Here is a 22,541-nt window from a genome sequence, read left to right on the forward strand (position 1 = left end):
CTTTATCATGCAACTGTATAGCCCTTCTTTGACCTCAACATCTTCTTTTTTGAAATTAGAATCACAATGGAAGTATGGATTAAGATAATATCCAGCTGCATGTAAGGGCCTATGAAGTTGTTAATCCCACCTCTCATCAATGATTTTCCATACAGACTCATATCTACAATATAAAGAGAACATTTAGTTTCAAGAAAGAGTGAAAATAATCTATGAATAAGGAAAACGTATTTACCTTTTCTTGACATCATTGAAGTTTGTTCTTATCTTCTCTTTAGCGGTATCAATTGCATCATATATGAAACCCATGGCGGGTTTTTCATCTGAATCCACCAAGCGAAGGACTTCTATCATAGGACCAGCAGCCTTGAGACATATCACTATGTTCTTCCAAAATTGAGAATCCTTTACTATTCTTTGCACCTTTTTCCCCTCTGTTGAAGTAGCAAACTTAGTTGACCTCCAATCTTCTGAATCAAACATGGCCCTCAATGGTGTTTCAAGATCACTAAGACAAGATAAAGTCAAATATGTTGTGGCAAAGCGAGTCGCACCAGGCCTAATCAAGTCCTTCCCAGAAGTCTCTTTCCTCAACAAAGTAATAAGCATAGTCCTGGAATATATGTAAGAGGTGATATTTCTTCCCTTTTTTATAGTGAATTTATGCACATTCAAAATCTTCTCAAAATCTTCTAATATCAAGTCAATGCAATGTGCCGCACACAGGGTCCAATACAAATGATCTATTGTTTGCATCAACTTTTCTCCCGCTACTTTGTAATTTGCAGCATTATCAGTAACCACCTGAACTACATTTTCTGCTCCAACATAATTGATAGCATCTTCCAACATTTTTGAAACCTTATCAGTGGTTTTTGAAATGTCATAAGTGTCCAATGAATACAGAAAAAATGTACCTTTAGGACTGTTTACCATGAAGTTGCAAATTGAGCGCCTCTTCCTATCCGTCCATCCATCAGACATGATTGTGCAACCAGTTTTTTTCCATTCCTCCTTAAACTCATCTCTTATTTCATCAGTTCGAGCCACAACTCGTTTCAAAAGCTTTTCTCTAATATCATTATAAGAAGGTGGCTTGAAACCACATCCATATCTCCCAACAGTCTACAACATCTTTGCAAAAGCAGGATTTTTCACCACATTGAAAGAAAGACCACTTGTGTAGAAAAATTCAGCAATTTCATCATAAGCTTGCTCCTTCAAGTCCTTTTTCAGCATTTTATTCAAATGTTGTTGCACCCCTCCTCCACTACTCTTTCCCTTTGATGTGAAGCTAAGAAGACATTTCCCTTTGCTTTGAATTTGATGCCTAGCAACATCAACCTCCACTTCATTTTCTGCACTAATGTCAATCAAATGCCTCTTTTTTATTTTTTGCATCTTCAGCATTAGACACAATTTGCTTAAATAATTGCATCACATCATCTGGGACACTAACACATTTCCCAGCATCTCCTCCATAACAAGCAAGGTGTAACTTGAATCTATTAATTCCTCCCCAGAATTCGGTATGACAATAGTTGCAGCGAACTTTTTTGCATTTCCAAGAACATCTATCCCATGTTTCCACCCAGGATCATTTCTTCTTCCGGGATAGTTCGGTCTTCCTCTTACATTAGAAGAAGCAGTATCAGTGTTTTGTGAATTTTCAGCCCCTGACATTGCACTCACCCACTGTCCGGTTTGTCCCAGAAAACAAAAATAGCAAGTAAGCAAATTACTCACTCACAGGCACAACTCACTGTCTCAGAAATGAAAGAACATGGAAATGAAAAAAAAAAACAAAAGAACTCACAGTCACAGAAATTGAAAGAGATGAAAATGAACAAACAGGGAATAGGGAACAGAAGCAACAAAGTTGTTCCGGTCAAGAACATAGAATCAAGGCATGGTGCCTAGAGTGTGATCGGAAATCTTAGAGAGATGAACTCCTAACTGTTTAGAGAGAGTAAATATAACTGAATTTCAATGTTGTTATTGCCAAATGAGTTAAGAGTCCCTTACAATTCGTACCCCCTATTTATAGGGGCAGAGTTGGGCCTTTGCACCTTTAGTCAGTCCTAAGGGGCCAGTTGGGCCTCGGGGTGCGAGGCCCAAAAGACCTGGGTCTATTGATGGGTCAATCTGCAAGTGCACAAATATCTCCGGGTTTTAATATCGAATCCACAGGGACCGTGAGTGAGAATTGTGGTGTAAGGCCCAAGTTTTAACGCTTTGGATAAGTGAATAAAATAAAAGAGTTATTTGATTAAGATAAATTTGGGAAGGAAAAAGGTTCAGGAAAAGTCCAAGAATTTATCGAAAAACCGATAAGAGTTATAGCACGACTAACATACGCTTAATCCTAGGTCAAAGGTATTAGTGAATAGTTAATTTACGCTTTAGGACACGATGGAAACTAATTCCAAAAATCCTCAGATAAATGTTAGAACTTCTCTTTTCCGTCCTTAAACAATCATTTCGATGCGAAATCCTGGAAAGTACGAACGTCAAATTCCAATTCTCGGAAGTTTGCCGAAACGGAATCCCTGATAGTTCGAGAAACCTAAGATCGACAGACGATGAAGACTTTTTCTATTCGGAGCTGCAAAAGAAGATTCCACCCGCGTTCTCCTATTTCTCTCGTCATTTCTAATCTTTCTTCAGAAGGAAGTTTTCTCATCCGACGATCACTGCAAAAAGTAGTTTTTCGGGGTAAACCGACTTACACCGACTTATGCCGATCTTGGATCTTTTGGTTTAATTCCAAGAATCCTGTTTTGAGTTCTGGAATTCTGTCGCCAGAACCTATCTTAGAATGCGCAGAGGAACGCGCAGGAAAAATCGGAATCGCAAAAAAATCATTTTTCCGTTTTTTCCAAAACCTATAAATAGCTTGAAAATTAGATTTTTTTTGAAAAAAATACCCATTTCCCCTCCCCAAACCCGCGAGCATCAAGAGAGAGAGAGAGATCCGGATCTTCGTCGTTTCTTGCCCGTTTGCTTCACCGATCGTCACTAATCGAAGACCTCGAGGTAGGTAAACTATACTCTCCTTCGAATCGTCGTTTCTGTCCACTTCTCCTACGACTTTCTGAGTTCAAAATTTTGAGGTTTTTGAAAAACTGTTCAAATCAGCTGGTTTCAGCGTCTAAACTTCTTCCCTGCATGCTCCTGAGCGTGTTCTGCGGATTAGATTTTGTCGAATGTCGACGAAATGCCGCCGGGATCAATTTCTACCCTAAATACCCATTTTTCGGCAAAGTCGCAACCTTTACGCTCTAATCTATCGACTTGGCTTAGTGCTAGTAGGATTTGTCGTCATAAACGTCGTTGTGGACGTCCCCATCCAATTTGTTTTTCAAAAATCCAGTTTTGAAATTCTGAGCTAAAAATAATGACCAAACTACCCCTATATCAGTTTTCGATCCGAAAATTTTTCCGAGCCTAGAACCGTCTTAGTTACGGCTTATGTTAACCTAGGAACCAAGTTTGATCGAAGAAAAATCGACCCTCCCAATTAAAGGAAGTGGCCGAGAGCTATATCAAGGGGGGGAGAATCCGATTTTTCGAAAACTTGTCTTAACGCGTTAGATTGTCGTACCACGGAGGTAGTAGTGTACTGTGTAACCCTAGGACTCTTTGATTGCTGAGTTTCTGACTCTTGGTGTTGATTTCTGTGATTTTGCTTAAGGTTCGTTTGAGGAGATTCCCAGAGATCAAGGAGAAGAGCTTGAAGAACATTTTGAGGAAGAAGCTGGAAGACCCACCGGTGAGGGCTACTCTCTGAATTACTAGATAATGCTTTAGGTGTCGACAAGTTCGACTTGATTTATGTGTTATGCACTTAATTGCTAAATGTTTGAATTGTTCTCTGAGGCTTCGGCCGACCTTGGTGAGTAATTGATGCCATGATATTGTGTGCTAAATGATTCACATGCTATGTGCTACATGGTTAACTTAGGATGTGTTGGAATATGCTGTTTATGCTTTTGACTGAGCTGTTTTATTTATGCTATTCCACTTGTACATGAGATTCTGAGGAGTGAGGTTTACGGGCAAGTCATGCCGAATTTTTATGAGATTTTGAGAGAGTTTGAAAGGACGAACGAAGTTCGGACCTTGTTATATTTTAATGGATCGAGACCTTCTCAGAAATTAATTGGGATTATGGGATCCCTGAAACTCATAGGAAGTATCTTAAGACTAAACGAAATCTATTTTCTCAAAGAAAATTCATAAGACATTAATAAATCTCTAAACCCCTTGAACAATGATAACAACTTTAGATAAGAGCTTAGAGCCTGAATATTAGTCTTGATGATATGAGAAGTGTCGTCGAGTCCAAGTTTTGAGGAACTTACAAGTTTTCGAGTAGGTTGATACTCTTTTGCTCGAGGAGCAGTTTATTGATTGGCTATCTAAAGTTTAGCCGGGAACTTTAAGTTCCAAGTACTTCAATACCTTTTCGCTCGATGAGCAGTTTATTGATTGGCTATCTAAAGTTTAGCCGGGAACCATGAGTTCCAAAGTACATTCTTCTTCTTTTGATTAATTCATTTTGTCGCAGAATCGACGTTTGCCTTAGGGTAGGCTTTTTAGAGACAATAAGTTAGCTAGAACACGTGACGACGTGTCGAGTGAGGTCGGAGACGTTGTTTGGCTAATCACTTGCATTCATGCACTCATTTTGAGGTTAATACACGGCGTGATACCGGACCTCGGTGGATTCCAAAATGGTCATAAGACCCGGATTTCCATATTTAGGACACTACGGTGGTCCTCAGTAGCAGACGGAATGGCAGACCTACGGGTTCACTACTGATCTGACTACTTTTGTGTGGTGTAAGAGACACGCGAGCAGGAAGGTACCCACCGTGGCTGGTGTTAGGGCCGCCTCATTGATGTCCATCCTTCTTCCGGAATGCATTTTGTTACCCAGCATTGCATTTCATGCAACATACATGCTGACTTAGTTGCTGAGTGTGATTGGTAACTATTTATCCTATTTTTGAGGCATGCTACTTGTTATTATGGTTCTTTATATTCATTGTGATACATGCAACCCTAGGAAGCTATCCCAAAACTTATAAGCCTGAGAGGCAAGTATTTATTATCCTATAATTATATCTGGTTTTATTAATTATATAATTCTTTGGAGTTGACCCTCGCGTCTGCTGTGTGTGTTTGGGCGGACTACGCCATTTGTCAGATGAGTATGGGGGATTGGTTTACCATGGTCAGCCCCTCGGGGGGGACCAGGTACGAGATGCTTGATCAAGACGACCCAGGTGCATGGGTGGTCGATCCCGAGGGCCACCGTGCGACCTACACCGGTCGGGTCATGGAGGACCGTGTCGACCGATTCGGACGCCTGACGGAAGGGCTGATGAGGAGGCACATAGTGAGCTTCAACCTGCCTCCAAGAGTACACTGTGGACCCGGCTTGGGAGGACCTCCACTGCCACCATCCCCTTCGGATGATGAGGACCCCTCTGAGGAGGTGCCAGTAGGTGGGGCTTCGACGGAGTCTAGTCCGTCCACTGCTGCTGCTGTCGTCGCGGATCTCGTTCCGGGCCCCGAGCCCGAGAGGCCAGTGCAGGAGCGCATTAGGGTGGACAGAGAGGGCAGCGTTGAGTATGTCGACTTAGTCGTCCTGGATGCAGATTCGGATGACGACCGCGCTAGCATGTAGGATCGAGTGCTAGTGTGGGCTCCTCGGGTAGGGATTAGTGTAGGAGTAGCGTCGATGCTCTGACCGTCATGCTTCAGTTTTGGGGACAGGGTAGTTTCCTACCGGTAGCTTTTTGTGTGGTTTCCTATGGAGATCACAGAGAGCTGGTTGGATTTAGGGGGTCTTTTCTTAGGCCGCTGGGCCAACTTGTTCTCAGATTTTGAGGTTTAGTGTTGCGGACACAGTATTTTTACCTTGGACTGTACATATTGCCTTCGGGCGTTACTCTTTTTCTGTCACCCGTCACTGGAGGTTACTCGTGACGTGGTTGTATGTAGCGAGGCATGTATATATAGTTGTATAGTAGTTCCTTTTATCTTTTGTTGGGAAGTTTATTGCTTTCTGTCTTTAGTTATATTGTCGAAAAAAAAGTAATTCACGTTTTTCCGCTTAAGTATTTTCTTTTGGTTACTAAAGTGACGCCACCGAAATCGGGTGTTACATTGTGGTATCAGAGCTTAGTCGAGTCGTTTGGGAGTCTTGGGGAATAGGTCTTCTGTGCTAGGTTGTGTGACTCTGCAAAGAGTAAAAATTGATTGTCTGCCAAGCGATTTTTCGCTTAGAATTGTTTGAAGTTATTGCTTAATCATATTGTATAGTTATATTAGATGCTATCTTATGATGAGCACTAACTGTTTGTTAATTTAGCAGAACATGGTGAACGCTAACCAACTAGCTGAGATGATGGCCACTATGGCCCAAGCTGTGACTGCACAGGCAAACGATAATGCTATGAGGCGTGCTGCTGAGGAGGCACGTGATCAGCACCAACGCCAGAGGGAAGTGACAATGGACCAGAACAGAGGCCTGAATGATTTCAGGAGACAGGATCCACCTAAGTTCTCGGGGGGTACTGACCCGGACAAAGCGGATCTCTGGATCCAGGAGATTGAAAAGATCTTCGGTGTATTACAGACTGCGGAGGGGGCCAAGGTGGGAATGGCAACCTTTCTATTGTTGGGTGATGCTGAGTACTGGTGGAGAGGCGCCAGAGGAATGATGGAAGCAAACAATTTGGAAGTGAATTGGGTTTCGTTTCGTGCTGCTTTTCTGGAGAAGTATTTTCCAGATAGTGCTCGGGACGAGCGTGAGTCGCAATTCCTGACACTTCGTCAGGGTAGCATGTCCATCCCGGAATATGCTGCCAAGCTGGAATCGTTGGCCAAGCACTTTCGATTCTTCCGCAATGGGGTCGATGAACCCTACATGTGCAAGCGCTTTGTGAATGGGCTGAGGCCCGATATTGAAGACTCGGTGAAACCGTTGGGAATCACTCGTTTCCAGACTTTGGTTGAGAAAGCCACTGAGGTGGAGATAATGAATAACAGGAGACTGAACCGTGTTGGAACAGGAGGGCCGATGAGGTCGGGCTCTCAAAATTTTCAAGGCAGAGGGAGATTTCAGAGCAGGAGGCCGTATCAACGTCCTGTAGGTAGAGGAATTGCTTCAGGATCTTATAGGCCCGTGGTGGGTACTGCTGGAGGTTCTGGAGGTCAGACTGTGAACAGGGAGATGACCTGTTACAGATGTGGGCAGCCTGGGCACTATGCCAATGCTTGTACTGACATGAGGCCCAAATGCTTTAACTGTAACAAGTTGGGGCATACTGCTGCTCAATGCAGAGCACCCAAGACAGAACCAGCTGTTAACACTGCTCGTGGGAAGCGTCCTGCTGCCAAGGCAAGAGTCTACACCATGGATGGTGAGGAAGCTGAAGGGGTTGATGGTCTGATCAGGGGAGACTGCGAGATTGACGGTAATCTCCTAACTGTACTTTTCGATTCCGGAGCAACGCACTCTTTTATCTCTAGGGAATGTGCTGCTAGATTAAAACTTCCCGTTACTACTTTGAGTTTCGATCTTATAGTTACCACACCTGCCAAAACTCTGCTTGCCAATACTGCAAGCATGTATTGCCCAGTAACCTATAGGGATAAAGTTTACCATGCTAACTTAGTGTGCCTAACTCTCAAGAACCTAGATGTTATCCTAGGGATGGACTGGTTGTCCCACTACCATTGTCTTCTGGACTGCAACCGAAAGAGAGTGGTATTTCCTGACTCGGATCTTTCCGAGTATCTATCCGCCAATCATATTAGTGTCTCTCTGAATGAAGGATCTCAAGAGTATTCAGTTTTGTTAAGCTTGGAGAGTAAAGGGAATTCGGAAGTGAGTAATATTCCAGTTGTGAGGGACTTCGCGGATGTTTTTCCTGGCGATATACCTGGTCTGCCGCCTGTACGCGACATTGAATTTGCTATTGACATCGTACCGGGAACAGGACCGATTTCGATTGCACCATATCGGATGGCACCTGCGGAATTGGTGGAGTTGAAGTCTCAACTTGAGGATCTTCTGTCGAAGGGATTCATCCGATCAAGCGTTTCACCTTGGGGAGCACCCGTCTTATTGGTGAAAAAGAAGGATGGGAAATCTAGACTTTGTGTCGACTATCGACAACTGAACAAAGTGACCGTCAAGAATAGGTATCCGCTACCTAGAATTGATGATTTGATGGATCAACTGCGAGGAGCTGCGATATTCTCAAAGATAGACCTGAAGTCGGGTTACCATCAGATCAGAGTAAAGACTGAGGATATCCAGAAGACGGCATTCCGGACTCGTTATGGACACTATGAGTATCTAGTGATGCCATTTGGGGTGACAAACGCACCGGCTATCTTCATGGATTACATGAATAGGACATTCCATCCGTTCTTGGATCGATTCGTCGTGGTGTTTATCGACGACATTCTGATCTACTCAAAGAATGCTGAAGATCATGAAGGGCACTTGCGTCAGGTTTTACAAGTGTTGAGAGAGACAAAGCTGTACGCCAACCCTTCTAAGTGTGAATTTTGGCTCGAAGAGGTAAAATTCTTGGGCCATGTGATCTCTAAAGAAGGTATAGCTGTGGATCCAGCAAAGGTAGAGACGGTGTTGTCATGGGAACGGCCAAAGACCGTGACTGAGATCAGGAGTTTTGTCGGTTTGGAGGGATACTATCGTCGCTTCATTGAGAATTTCGCCAAGATCGTTGGACCCTTGACTCAACTTACGAGAAAGGATCAACCTTTTGCATGGACCGAAGCGTGCGAAACTAGCTTTCAGACAATGAAGGAACGTTTGACGACGTCACCTGTACTCGTCTTACCGCAACCAGAGGAACCGTATGAAGTGTACTGTGATGCTTCGCATCAAGGTTTGGGATGTGTGCTGATGCAGCATCGGAAGGTGGTGGCTTATGCTTCACGACAACTGAAGACTCATGAGAAGAACTATCCGACTCATGACTTAGAACTTGCTGCCATTGTGTTTTCGTTGAAGATCTGGAGACATCACTTATATGGATGCAATTTCACCATATTTAGTGATCACAAGAGCTTGAAGTACTTGTTCGACCAGAAGGAGTTGAACATGAGACAACGACGTTGGATGGAGTTTCTCAAGGATTACGATTTTACCTTACATTACCATCCTGGGAAAGCTAATGTTGTTGCTGATGCATTGAGCAGGAAGATGCATATCTCGTCAATGATGGTGAAGGAGCTGCAACTGCTGGAACAATTCCGAGATTTGAGTTTGGACGTAAGAGTATCCGAGGGAGAACTGAGGTTCGGGATGATCAGGATTACCAATGGATTGATGGAAGAAATCCGAGACCAACAGTTACAAGATGAATTTTTACTCGGAAAAAGGAATTTGGTAATTCAGGGTAAGGACCCGGAATTCAAGGTAGGAAGTGACAATATCCTACGGTGTAAGGGTAGAGTTTGCGTACCTAACAACCCTGACTTAAGGAGGTTGATAATGGACGAAGGTCACAAAAGTAAGTTGAGCATTCACCCTGGAATGAAAAAGATGCATCAGGACTTGAAGGTGAATTTTTGGTGGCCAGGAATGAAAAGACAAGTGGCAGAATATGTAGCTGCATGTTTAACCTGTCAAAAGGCGAAGGTGGAACATCAGAAATCTGCGGGTATGCTACAAAGCTTGGATGTACCTCAATGGAAATGGGATAGCATATCGATGGATTTTGTCGTGGCATTACCAAGGACTCAAAAAGGATATGATTCGATTTGGGTAATCGTGGATCGACTGACTAAGTCGGCTCACTTCATACCTGTGAGAACTACGTACAACGTGGATAAGCTATCAGAGATTTATATAGCAGAGATTGTGCGACTTCATGGAGTGCCAACAAGTATTGTTTCCGATAGAGACCCGAAGTTTACTTCACATTTGTGGAGAGCTCTTCATGAGGCTTTGGGAACGAGGCTGAGATTAAGTTCTGCTTATCATCCACAAACTGATGGACAAACTGAGAGAACTATCCAATCATTGGAGGATTTGCTACGAGCTTGCGTGTTAGACAACAAGGGCAGTTGGGATATCCTATTGCCACTGATTGAATTCACATATAACAACAGTTTTCATACGACCATAGGTATGGCACTGTATGAGGCATTGTATGGCCGCAAGTGTAGAACACCTTTATGTTGGTATCAAGATGGAGAGAATTTGTTAGTAGGACCGGAACTTCTGCAACAGACAACTGAGAAGATTAAACATATCAGAGAGAAGATGAAGGCTTCTCAGAGTAGACAGAAGAGCTATGCAGATCAAAGGCGCAGAACCCTGGAATTTGAAGAAGGAGATCATGTGTTTCTGCGAGTAACTCAGACTACAGGAGTTGGTCGAGCAATCAAGTCAAGAAAGCTTACGCCAAAGTTCATTGGACCTTATCAGATTACTCGTCGTGTAGGACCGGTAGCTTATCAGATCGCACTACCGCCTTTTCTATCAAACATTCACGATGTATTCCATGTGTCACAACTGCGGAAGTATATTGCTGATCCGACGCACGTCATCGAGCTGGATGACATTGAGTTGAAGGATAACTTGTCTTTCGAGACACCGCCAATCAGCATTGGTGACACAAGGATAAAGCAGTTGAGGGGAAAAGAGATCGAGTTAGTGAAGGTTATTTGGAACAAGGACACCGGCGATGCGACGTGGGAGCTGAAGGAAAAGATCAAGGAACAGTATCCAGAACTTTTTACTGACCCTTAAGTTTCGAGGTCGAAACTTTCTTTTTGGAGGGTAGTAATGTAAGGCCCAAGTTTTAACGCTTTGGATAAGTGAATAAAATAAAAGAGTTATTTGATTAAGATAAATTTGGGAAGGAAAAAGGTTCAGGAAAAGTCCAAGAATTTATCGAAAAACCGATAAGAGTTATAGCACGACTAACATACGCTTAATCCTAGGTCAAAGGTATTAGTGAATAGTTAATTTACGCTTTAGGACACGATGGAAACTAATTCCAAAAATCCTCAGAGAAATGTTAGAACTTCTCTTTTCCGTCCTTAAACAATCATTTCGATGCGAAATCCTGGAAAGTACGAACGTCAAATTCCAATTCTCGGAAGTTTGCCGAAACGGAATCCCTGATAGTTCGAGAAACCTAAGATCGACAGACGATGAAGACTTTTTCTATTCGGAGCTGCAAAAGAAGATTCCACCCGCGTTCTCCTATTTCTCTCGTCATTTCTAATCTTTCTTCAGAAGGAAGTTTTCTCATCCGACGATCACTGCAAAAAGTAGTTTTTCGGGGTAAACCGACTTACACCGACTTATGCCGATCTTGGATCTTTTGGTTTAATTCCAAGAATCCTGTTTTGAGTTCTGGAATTCTGTCGCCAGAACCTATCTTAGAATGCGCAGAGGAACGCGCAGGAAAAATCGGAATCGCAAAAAAATCATTTTTCTGTTTTTTCCAAAACCTATAAATAGCTTGAAAATTAGATTTTTTTGAAAAAAATACCTATTTCCCCTCCCCAAACCCGCGAGCATCAAGAGAGAGAGAGAGATCCGGATCTTCGTCGTTTCTTGCCCGTTTGCTTCACCGATCGTCACTAATCGAAGACCTCGAGGTAGGTAAACTATACTCTCCTTCGAATCGTCGTTTCTGTCCACTTCTCCTACGACTTTCTGAGTTCAAAATTTTGAGGTTTTTGAAAAACTGTTCAAATCAGCTGGTTTCAGCGTCTAAACTTCTTCCCTGCATGCTCCTGAGCGTGTTCTGCGGATTAGATTTTGTCGAATGTCGACGAAATGCCGCCGGGATCAATTTCTACCCTAAATACCCATTTTTCGGCAAAGTCGCAACCTTTACGCTCTAATCTATCGACTTGGCTTAGTGCTAGTAGGATTTGTCGTCATAAACGTCGTTGTGGACGTCCCCATCCAATTTGTTTTTCAAAAATCCAGTTTTGAAATTCTGAGCTAAAAATAATGACCAAACTACCCCTATATCAGTTTTCGATCCGAAAATTTTTCCGAGCCTAGAACCGTCTTAGTTACGGCTTATGTTAACCTAGGAACCAAGTTTGATCGAAGAAAAATCGACCCTCCCAATTAAAGGAAGTGGCCGAGAGCTATATCAAGGGGGGGGAGAATCCGATTTTTCGAAAACTTGTCTTAACGCGTTAGATTGTCGTACCACGGAGGTAGTAGTGTACTGTGTAACCCTAGGACTCTTTGATTGCTGAGTTTCTGACTCTTGGTGTTGATTTATGTGATTTTGCTTAAGGTTCGTTTGAGGAGATTCCCAGAGATCAAGGAGAAGAGCTTGAAGAACATTTTGAGGAAGAAGCTGGAAGACCCACCGGTGAGGGCTACTCTCTGAATTACTAGATAATGCTTTAGGTGTCGACAAGTTCGACTTGATTTATGTGTTATGCACTTAATTGCTAAATGTTTGAATTGTTCTCTGAGGCTTCGGCCGACCTTGGTGAGTAATTGATGCCATGATATTGTGTGCTAAATGATTCGCATGCTATGTGCTACATGGTTAACTTAGGATGTGTTGGAATATGCTGTTTATGCTTTTGACTGAGCTGTTTTATTTATGCTATTCCACTTGTACATGAGATTCTGAGGAGTGAGGTTTACGGGCAAGTCATGCCGAATTTTTATGAGATTTTGAGAGAGTTTGAAAGGACGAACGAAGTTCGGACCTTGTTATATTTTAATGGATCGAGACCTTCTCAGAAATTAATTGGGATTATGGGATCCCTGAAACTCATAGGAAGTATCTTAAGACTAAACGAAATCTATTTTCTCAAAGAAAATTCATAAGACATTAATAAATCTCTAAACCCCTTGAACAATGATAACAACTTTAGATAAGAGCTTAGAGCCTGAATATTAGTCTTGATGATATGAGAAGTGTCGTCGAGTCCAAGTTTTGAGGAACTTACAAGTTTTCGAGTAGGTTGATACTCTTTTGCTCGAGGAGCAGTTTATTGATTGGCTATCTAAAGTTTAGCCGGGAACTTTAAGTTCCAAGTACTTCGGTACCTTTTCGCTCGATGAGCAGTTTATTGATTGGCTATCTAAAGTTTAGCCGGGAACCATGAGTTCCAAAGTACATTCTTCTTCTTTTGATTAATTCATTTTGTCGCAGAATCGACGTTTGCCTTAGGGTAGGCTTTTTAGAGACAATAAGTTAGCTAGAACACGTGACGACGTGTCGAGTGAGGTCGGAGACGTTGTTTGGCTAATCACTTGCATTCATGCACTCATTTTGAGGTTAATACACGGCGTGATACCGGACCTCGGTGGATTCCAAAATGGTCATAAGACCCGGATTTCCATATTTAGGACACTACGGTGGTCCTCAGTAGCAGACGGAATGGCAGACCTACGGGTTCACTGCTGATCTGACTACTTTTGTGTGGTGTAAGAGACACGCGAGCAGGAAGGTACCCACCGTGGCTGGTGTTAGGGCCGCCTCGTTGATGTTCATCCTTCTTCCGGAATGCATTTTGTTACCCAGCATTGCATTTCATGCAACATACATGCTGACTTAGTTGCTGAGTGTGATTGGTAACTGTTTATCCTATTTTTGAGGCATGCTACTTGTTATTATGGTTCTTTATATTCATTGTGATACATGCAACCCTAGGAAGCTATCCCAAAACTTATAAGCCTGAGAGGCAAGTATTTATTATCCTATAATTATATCTGGTTTTATTAATTATATAATTCTTTGGAGTTGACCCTCGCGTCTGCTGTGTGTGTTTGGGCGGACTACGCCATTTATCAGATGAGTATGGGGGATTGGTTTACCATGGTCAGCCCCTCGGGGGGGACCAGGTACGAGATGCTTGATCAAGACGACCCAGGTGCATGGGTGGTCGATCCCGAGGGCCACCGTGCGACCTACACCGGTCGGGTCATGGAGGACCGTGTCGACCGATTCGGACGCCTGACGGAAGGGGTGATGAGGAGGCACATAGTGAGCTTCAACCTGCCTCCAGGAGTACACTGTGGACCCGGCTTGGGAGGACCTCCACCGCCACCATCCCCTTCGGATGATGAGGACCCCTCTGAGGAGGTGCCAGTAGGTGGGGCTTCGACGGGGTCTAGTCCGTCCACTGCTGCTGCTGTCGTCGCGGATCTCGTTCCGGGCCCCGAGCCCGAGAGGCCAGTGCAGGAGCGCATTAGGGTGGACAGAGAGGGCAGCGTTGAGTATGTCGACTTAGTCGTCCTGGATGCAGATTCGGATGACGACCGCGCTAGCATGTAGGATCGAGTGCTAGTGTGGGCTCCTCGGGTAGGGATTAGTGTAGGAGTAGCGTCGATGCTCTGACCGTCATGCTTCAGTTTTGGGGACAGGGTAGTTTCCTACCGGTAGCTTTTTGTGTGGTTTCCTATGGAGATCACAGAGAGCTGGTTGGATTTAGGGGGTCTTTTCTTAGGCCGCTGGGCCAACTTGTTCTCAGATTTTGAGGTTTAGTGTTGCGGACACAGTATTTTTACCTTGGACTGTACATATTGCCTTCGGGCGTTACTCTTTTTCTGTCACCCGTCACTGGAGGTTACTCGTGACGTGGTTGTATGTAGCGAGGCATGTATATATAGTTGTATAGTAGTTCCTTTTATCTTTTGTTGGGAAGTTTATTGCTTTCTGTCTTTAGTTATATTGTCGAAAAAAAAGTAATTCACGTTTTTCCGCTTAAGTATTTTCTTTTGGTTACTAAAGTGACGCCACCGAAATCGGGGTGTTACATGTGGTTTAAGCTCAAAGCTTGTGAGTTTGAAAGCAAATAAAATTCCGATTTTGGTGTTGTGTTGTTTGTAACAAGAGTTTGCAAAATAAGCAGTAGTAAAAAGATGAAAATATCAATTGATTAAGAATGCTCTGGATTAATGTTCATCCAATCCTTCCTAGCCAACCTACCTTATGCAATTGAAACCTTGAATCACTACCTTATTGCTATAGCCTAGATATTCACTCATTGATTCCTCACATGAGCAATTCTCCAATACTAAAAGCTAAGCCCAATTCCTTGTGTACTTAGTCATTTATATGAGGTTTATAAGCATGCAATTTTACGGCCAACAAAACCAATCCCTCAGTCTATTCCTAGAAGCAAGCAAAGAGAGGTCAATTCCAACCCAAGTCCCCAAATTACAACAATCTTCCAATATGATTGCAATTTAGCCTTAAGCAAAGGTGCACCCAAGCTTATCATGCATAAAAGAATTGAAAAATAAGGTAGATTCAAGAACAAGGGCATAGGGATAGGAATTAAGACTAGAAATTCATGAACTCACATTGAACCCAAAGCAAAAGAGAGTACTAGCCACCCATGGCTAGTGAATCCATACAAGAAATTTGAATGAAACCTGGAAATTACAAGGTGGAAGCCTCTCACATGCCCCAAAAGCAATCAATAAGCTTCAATACTTGGTAAAAATCTCAAAGAAAATCAGAAGTTTTTTGACAAAATGGCCTAAGCCTTATTTATAGGCAAAAATGGTCGAGCTGGGGAGCTCAAGCGCTGCCCTGGGGCGCTTGAGCGGCATGAGGCAGAAGCAAAACTCCAGCTTCTGGAGTGCTGGCGCTTGAGCGCCAGCCGCACGCTCTTGGTGGCTTTTCAGCTTTTTGTAACCCCCCATTTGAATGCTTTCTTCAATTCCTTTGCACCTTGGCCTTCCTTCTTCAATGTGTAACCTGCGGAAGCACTTAAGGAAAAAGACCAGGAGTAAAATCAAGAAATTCAAAGGGCTTTTAACCACCTTAGTCCTCATAAAAACATGGCAAAACAAATGCAAGCCCCAAACTTCCTAAAAATGCAAAAACAACCCTCATAAAACTAATAAATTACTAAAACTAAACTCAAACTCAAATAAACACAAAAATGCATGAGAATGCATGAAACACTACATGAGACAAAGAAAAAGACTAAAAAACACTCAAGTAAATGACCATAAAACCACTACTAACATAGGATCATCACACCACTATACTCAACGACAGCTCGCCCTCGAGCGTAGAAAACACTCGCTTGCCCTCAAGCGCAAGAAATGCTCCCAAACAAGTGCCTAAGCAAAGGATACTAACCACAAAATTGGGGGAAAGAGTAATTACAGCTGGTTCCAAAAGAAAAGTTCCAACAACCTACCTCATGCAACTTTTTGAAAATAGAAGAGTGTAGAGTCCATCATGAGAAGCATATAGATCTAAAATCCTAGGACAAGATATAATTTAGTGCATTGAGCACAAAGGTAAGTTCGTAGGTTCTGGATGTCATTCACTCAAAAGCAACAAAGATCAAACATGCACAAATTCAAAGAGACTTCACAAGGGTTGAAATGTTGGCTTGGTTAACTTTGATGGTGGTTGGTCCCTAAGGAAGACTAGGCATCAAAACATATCAAGTGTGGTCCAATTAGTAACTCCCGGAGCTTTCAACAATAAAACCTTTTTTAGAACAAGTCTCTTGACCCCCCTTTTCCAAGTTTTTTTTTTCTTTTTTTTTTCTTTTTTGTAACTCCAACTTGATTAGGAGTTCTTTTTTTTCCTTTTTTTTTTTCATTCTTACTTGGGAGAATAGACATTTTCAAACTTTAATTATCAGCTCCAACACAATGCAAGGACCAACACTCCCCAAAATTCCAACCTATCATCCGTCCCAATCATTTAGTTCACAAAGAAATCTCCAATAGGCTCAAAACGGACAACTAGGGACTAATATTCCAGCCAAGAAAAACTCTGAGATTCAAAAACCTACAAGTCTCATGAATAGTGCAAGTATCACAAAGCATGCAAAGTGTGAAATCAATACAGAACCAAGAATTGCCAGTGAGTCAGGATCCTCCAGGAAAATTTTAAGGTGAAGGGTCACAGGTAGACCCTTATGGACTCAAACGAACTCCTTTCTAAAGAAACACTCGGAAGACCGAAGTCTCCTCCTCTCCCCAACATACAATCACTCATCCCCAAAACAACATGAGTATCCACAAGAAACAATTTTTTCAAAACCGGCACAAGTAGGGAAGCACAACTAGCGGGCAAAAACATGTGAGTGTAGGGAAGTATAAGACCCAAAAACAAAAATAAAAACAATTACTAAACAATGCATGATAAAAAGAAAACAAAATCTACAAATGAAAAATATGTTAAACATGCATGACCTAAACTAAGGATAGAATTACCTCATTAAAATCACTCCATGGGGCCATGATCGCCCCTTCCATCACCATGATCCGGATGAACGCCAGCATCATGCATGAAGCTCAACTCGATCATCCCCTACTCCAATGTATTGAAATCCATTGGGCCTTGGTATCCAGGATCTGAGGTGCTTCCTCCCCTCCAGTGGAGATCAAGATCCCGGTGAAGGCGATCTTGCCTCAAAAACATCCGCCCGAAAGCGGCCTCCATCCAAGCCGGTGAAGGATCAGCATGACGTGGAGTAACAACCTCATTCACCACTTCATTAATCTCCTCTTCTTCTTCTTCCTCTTCCGCTGGCTCTGTCGGATCCTCCTCTTCCTCATCCTCCTGAGGCATCCTAGACATCCAATCTTGAAAAAGTCGGTGCACCCGATCCTTGCTAAGAATGGGGGAAACCAACAACCTCTGCTGCACAGGAAATGTGGGTCTCCTAGCCTTCTCCCTAACATCATGAATCAAAGCAGTAATCAAGTGAGGAAAGATAGGATGTGGCTTCTCCTTACCCACATTGTAGTGTGAGTAAATCTTCTAAGAAATGATCCTCGCCACATCCATGGGATGACCCCTAATAATGCAATAAATTGCAATTAGGACCACCGCTCTCACTTCAGGTTTGTGGGAGCTAGGGAACAAGGAATCCTGCAAAAACTCAGCCCACACACGAGCCAGCGGTGTCATGTTTTGTCTCAAGAAGTAGGTAGGGTAACCTCTATCATTCTTCTCCCAATGTTGTCCAGGCCTAACCACCACTACTTCCAAATCCCTCAAGAACACAGAAGAGCGATCTAAAAGCAAGTCATGGTAAGCGGAATTCCCCCATGGGAAAATGGCTTCCTTCTCACGCTCAGTAAGAAGGCCTAGGAAGCCTCGAATCTTCTCCACTCCGAAGTCAACCACATCACCTCTAAACCATGACAAGAAGGTGGGGGGATTCGGTTAGTCGTCTTGATCATCACAGTAGGTATTCGCATAGAATTCCCTAACCAAGACTTCACAAGCAATAGGAATTGGATCCACCCAATTCTTCCACCTCCTTGTCTCCATGGCCTCTTGCATGCCGAGGGGGTCTCTCCTTCCATCCCTATAAAATACTCCTCGCTCCTTCATACACCCCTTGTGTGCTAGGACGGATTGATAGAATTCCTCTTTTTTTGCCGAAAGGAAGCGGGAGCGGTCAAAGTTCTGGGAAGTGGAAGAGGACCTCGCGGCCCTTGTGGGATATCTTGCTCTCTTAGCTGGCATCTGCACAAAAGTTAGCACAACCACAAGCCGCACAAAACCATTAGTCATGTTAGTAAAAACTAAATAAAAAGTATGTACAAAAATTAAAACTTGAACCCCTAAGAGCACCCAATCAAGTTTTCTAGTGAAATTGGCAAGGAGAAGAAATAAACCACAAAGCACTTGCCCAAACTCGACTAGAAAAACTCATTGGAGCATTCTAACAAACACTTAGAAGGCACAAAACTAAACTAAAACTAAACTAATACTACCTAACTACCCAATTCTCACCAATCTCATACCCAATACTAAATTTGGCACAAAATACCCATGAAAAGCAAAAACAAACCAAACCCAACTTACACAAACTCAAAATCACTCACCCATAACCCCCAAGAGTTATAAACTTGCAAACCCTTGAAACATAGATGGAAGGAAGTGGAAAATTGGAACTTACCTTGAACTTGGAGTGAGTGGGTGCAAGTGAGATGCTCTTGATGCAGTGCAAACTTGGGAAGAGGAGAGTGGGCAAAAGTGTGTGTAAGTGAGATGGGCAGAGTAAAAAATGGGTAAATGTAGAGAGTGGGGCGGTTTTAGAGAGAAAGGGAAGTTAGAAAGTGGGAAAATGAAGAGTTAGGAGTGTTTAAAAATGAAAAAACTGTGTGTGTGTGCATGTTTGGGCGCTCAAGCGCTAGGATGAGGCGCTTGAGCGCCCTGGGTGCCCCTGCTAGCTTGAAGCTACGGGCAGGCTGGCGCTTGAGCGCCAGCCCAGTGCAAATTTTGAAATTTTTTTTTTTTTTTAGAACTAGGAATTAAAACAACTAAAATGCTACACTAATAAAATAGAGAATGAGAAAGAAAGAAAAAAGAATGGGTTGTCTCCCATTTAGCCCTAAGTTATAGTCCTAGGTGGACTCTCCTTCCTTTGGTGTTAGGAAGGAAATTCCTTACCATTGATCAACTTTCCACAAGGGCAAGGGAGAAACTTTGCACAGAACCTCTGAAGTAAATCCTCTCATGAGGCAATGTCCTTATGTTCATCAAACCAAGCCCTAGCCTCCCTTGTCAAAGAATGGGGGAAGAGTTTAATCTTCACTTCATCACTTGAAACACCCTCAATCTTAGAAAGGGAGCTAGCTTGGGTAAACTTGACCATGTGAGCATGCAAGTTTTCGTACTTAGACCCCCCATACTTGTTTCCATTAACAAGCTTGATGAGAGCCGGATGGAACTCATCAACTTGGGCATTAGCTTTGGGGGTCTCTTCCGAAACCTTCGACTTGCTTCTAATCACATCACAAACAAAATCATTATCATGGTTAGTCTCAATCATAGGATTAAAAACAGAAAACCGTACCTTTTCCTTACCAACTTGGAGAATGAGGTGACCCTTGTCAACATCAATCTTAGCTCTACCAGTAGCTAAGAAAGGTCGACCAAGAATGAGAGGAATCTTCTCATCCTCCTCCATATCAAGCACCACAAAATCCACGGGGAACACATACTTGTCCACCCTCACCATCACATCCTCCACAATCCCATATGGAGTCTTGAGGGAACGATCCGCCATTTGCAAGGAAAGCATGGTTGGAGTAACCTCTCCTAGGTTCAGCCTCTCAAACATGGTGAGCGGCATCAAATTGATGCTTGCTCCTAGATCACACAAGGCTTCCACATCCGACATGCCTTCAATTTCCACCGGAATAGTGAAACTTCCGGAGTCTCTTCTTTTCTTTGGCATTTTCCGCTGCAAAATGGCACTCCATTCCTCCGTCATCAACACTGTCTCATCTACTCCCTTCAACCTTCTTCTCTTATGCAAAATATCCTTCATAAACTTAGCATATATAGGCGTTTGTTCCAAAGCATCAGCAAAAGGAATACTAATGTGGAGCTTTTTGAAAATATCAACAAATTTTGAAAACTTTTTATCTAAGCTCTTCTTAGCCAATGCTTTAGGGAACGGAACCTTGCTAGTTTCAGGAGTAAGTTCAACTTCCTCTCTCACCTTAATAGGCACAACTACTTCTCCTTCCACTATCTCCTCTCTCTTTTCTCCCTCTGTTTTTTTCTTCAATTCATTCATCACTCTCCCACTTCTAGTGGACACAACAGAGGCATTTTCTTGCTTAGGATTAGGGATAGTGTCGAAAGGAAACTTACCTTGAGGTCTCTCAGCTATTTGCTTGGCCAGCAGGCCAAATTGATTCTCAAGATTCTTGATAGCCGCCTCTTGATTCTTGTAATTATTCTTCGTTCGGTTTGATGAAAGTCTCCACCAACTCCTCTAAGCTTTTCTTGGAACCACCACCTTCACATTCTCCTCGCTCTTGAGGTTGTATTGAGCTTTGGCCTTGGAAACCTTGGCTAGGAAATTGCCTTTGAAAGCCACTTCCTTGCCCATTATTACCTTGCCTCCAAGAGAAATTAGGGTGATTCCTTCATCATGGAATGTAAGTATTTGAAAATGGGTCATTCCGAGCTTGACCCATGGCCTTCACTTCCTCCTCCGGTCTAGTCTCTGTGCATTCTTCGTTGTCATGTGGCCCTCCAAAAGTCACACACTCCAATTTGGCAACTCGACCACCAATCTGGGTAGTCTTCATTTGATTTTGAATCTCATTCATTTGCTTGGAGAGTTGCTTGTTGGAGGCCATGAGCTGATCATAAGCCTCAACCTCTAGGAGCCCTCTTCGGGCTTGGCGTTCATTACTTGAGTTCATGGCCCTTACAGCCATTTTTTCATTCAACTCGTACCCCACTTGTGGAAGTAAGGCAGCGAACTCACCGTTTGAAGCCGCATCCAAGCCAAACCTCGAAGAATATTGGAGACCATCATAGAACTTTGCTACTTGTTCCGCTTGGGTGAGGTTATGTTGAGGACACCTCCTCAAGAGCTTTTTGAACCTTTCCCAAGCTTCATAGAGATTTTCATCGGTGGATTGAGCAAAAGTCATGATGTCATTCTTGAGCTTTCTCAAGAGGGCTCTTGGAACAAACCTTGTGGTGAATTTCTCAGCCAAGTCCTCCCAAGATGTAATGCTACCTTAGGGCTGTGAATTCAACCACTCTTCAGCAGTATCCCTCAATGAAAAAGGGAACAAACTCAAGCGGATGGTGTCCGCTGAAACATTCTGAACTCTGTAGGTGTTGCAATTGCGGATGAACCGCTCCATGTGTGCATGAGGATCTTCAAGAGCACTTCCACCGTACTGATTTTGGCTCACCAAATTGATGAATGCCGGCCTCAGCTCAAAATTTCCCGTGCCATCGGGGGAAACTATGCTGCTCGGATAATCGTAGCTCATGGCAGCCGAGGTGAGGTCTCTAAGAGAACGATTGGCATTCTCCGCTTCTTGCTCTTGAAGTCTTTGAGCAATAGCCTCATTCACTCTTTCTTCAATGTGGGCTTGCAATTCCTCCTCTGTCATATGGGCAGCCATGGCGGCTATCTCAGCAGCTCTTTGCTGAGCTCGACGACGATGGAGGGTACGTTCAGGCTCCGGATCAAACAGCAATGGATCCGTGCCGAGCCTACCTTGCATAAACTGAAATACACAACCAAAGAAAGGTTAGTAATACATGTTCAATGCAATGAAAAACTATAAACTTGTAACTTAATCTGCAAGTGCACAGATATCTCCGGGTTTTAATATCGAATCCACAGGGACCGTGAGTGAGAATTGTGGTTTAAGCTCAAAGCTTGTGAGTTTGAAAGCAAATAAAATTCAAATTTTGGTGTTGTGTTGTTTGTAACAAGAGTTTGCAAAATAAGCAGTAGTAAAAAGATGAAAATATCAATTGATTAAGAATGCTCTGGGTTAATGTTCATCCAATCCTTCCTAGCCAACCTACCCTATGCAATTGAAACCTTGAATCACTACCTTATTGCTATAGCCTAGATATTCACTCATTGATTCCTCACATGAGCAATTCTCCCATACTAAAAGCTAAGCCCAATTCCTTGTGTACTTAGTCATTTATATGAGGTTTATAAGCATGCAATTTTCAGGCCAACAAAACCAATCCCTCACTCTATTCCTAGAAGCAAGCAAA

General features: G+C 43.0%; 1 non-coding gene across 1 annotated transcript; it reads left to right on the top strand.

Annotated features, from left to right (window-relative positions):
• The first annotated feature begins 21,353 nt into the window (after nucleotides 1-21,353).
• On the top strand, nucleotides 21,354-21,460 carry LOC130709598 (small nucleolar RNA R71). The gene has a single exon (XR_009010076.1). It is a non-coding gene; the product is annotated as a small nucleolar RNA R71 (small nucleolar RNA).
• The last annotated feature ends 1,081 nt before the right edge of the window (nucleotides 21,461-22,541 follow it).

This window comes from Lotus japonicus, chromosome 3 (genome assembly GCF_012489685.1).
Source record: "Lotus japonicus ecotype B-129 chromosome 3, LjGifu_v1.2".
NCBI classification, from domain to species: domain Eukaryota; kingdom Viridiplantae; phylum Streptophyta; class Magnoliopsida; order Fabales; family Fabaceae; genus Lotus; species Lotus japonicus.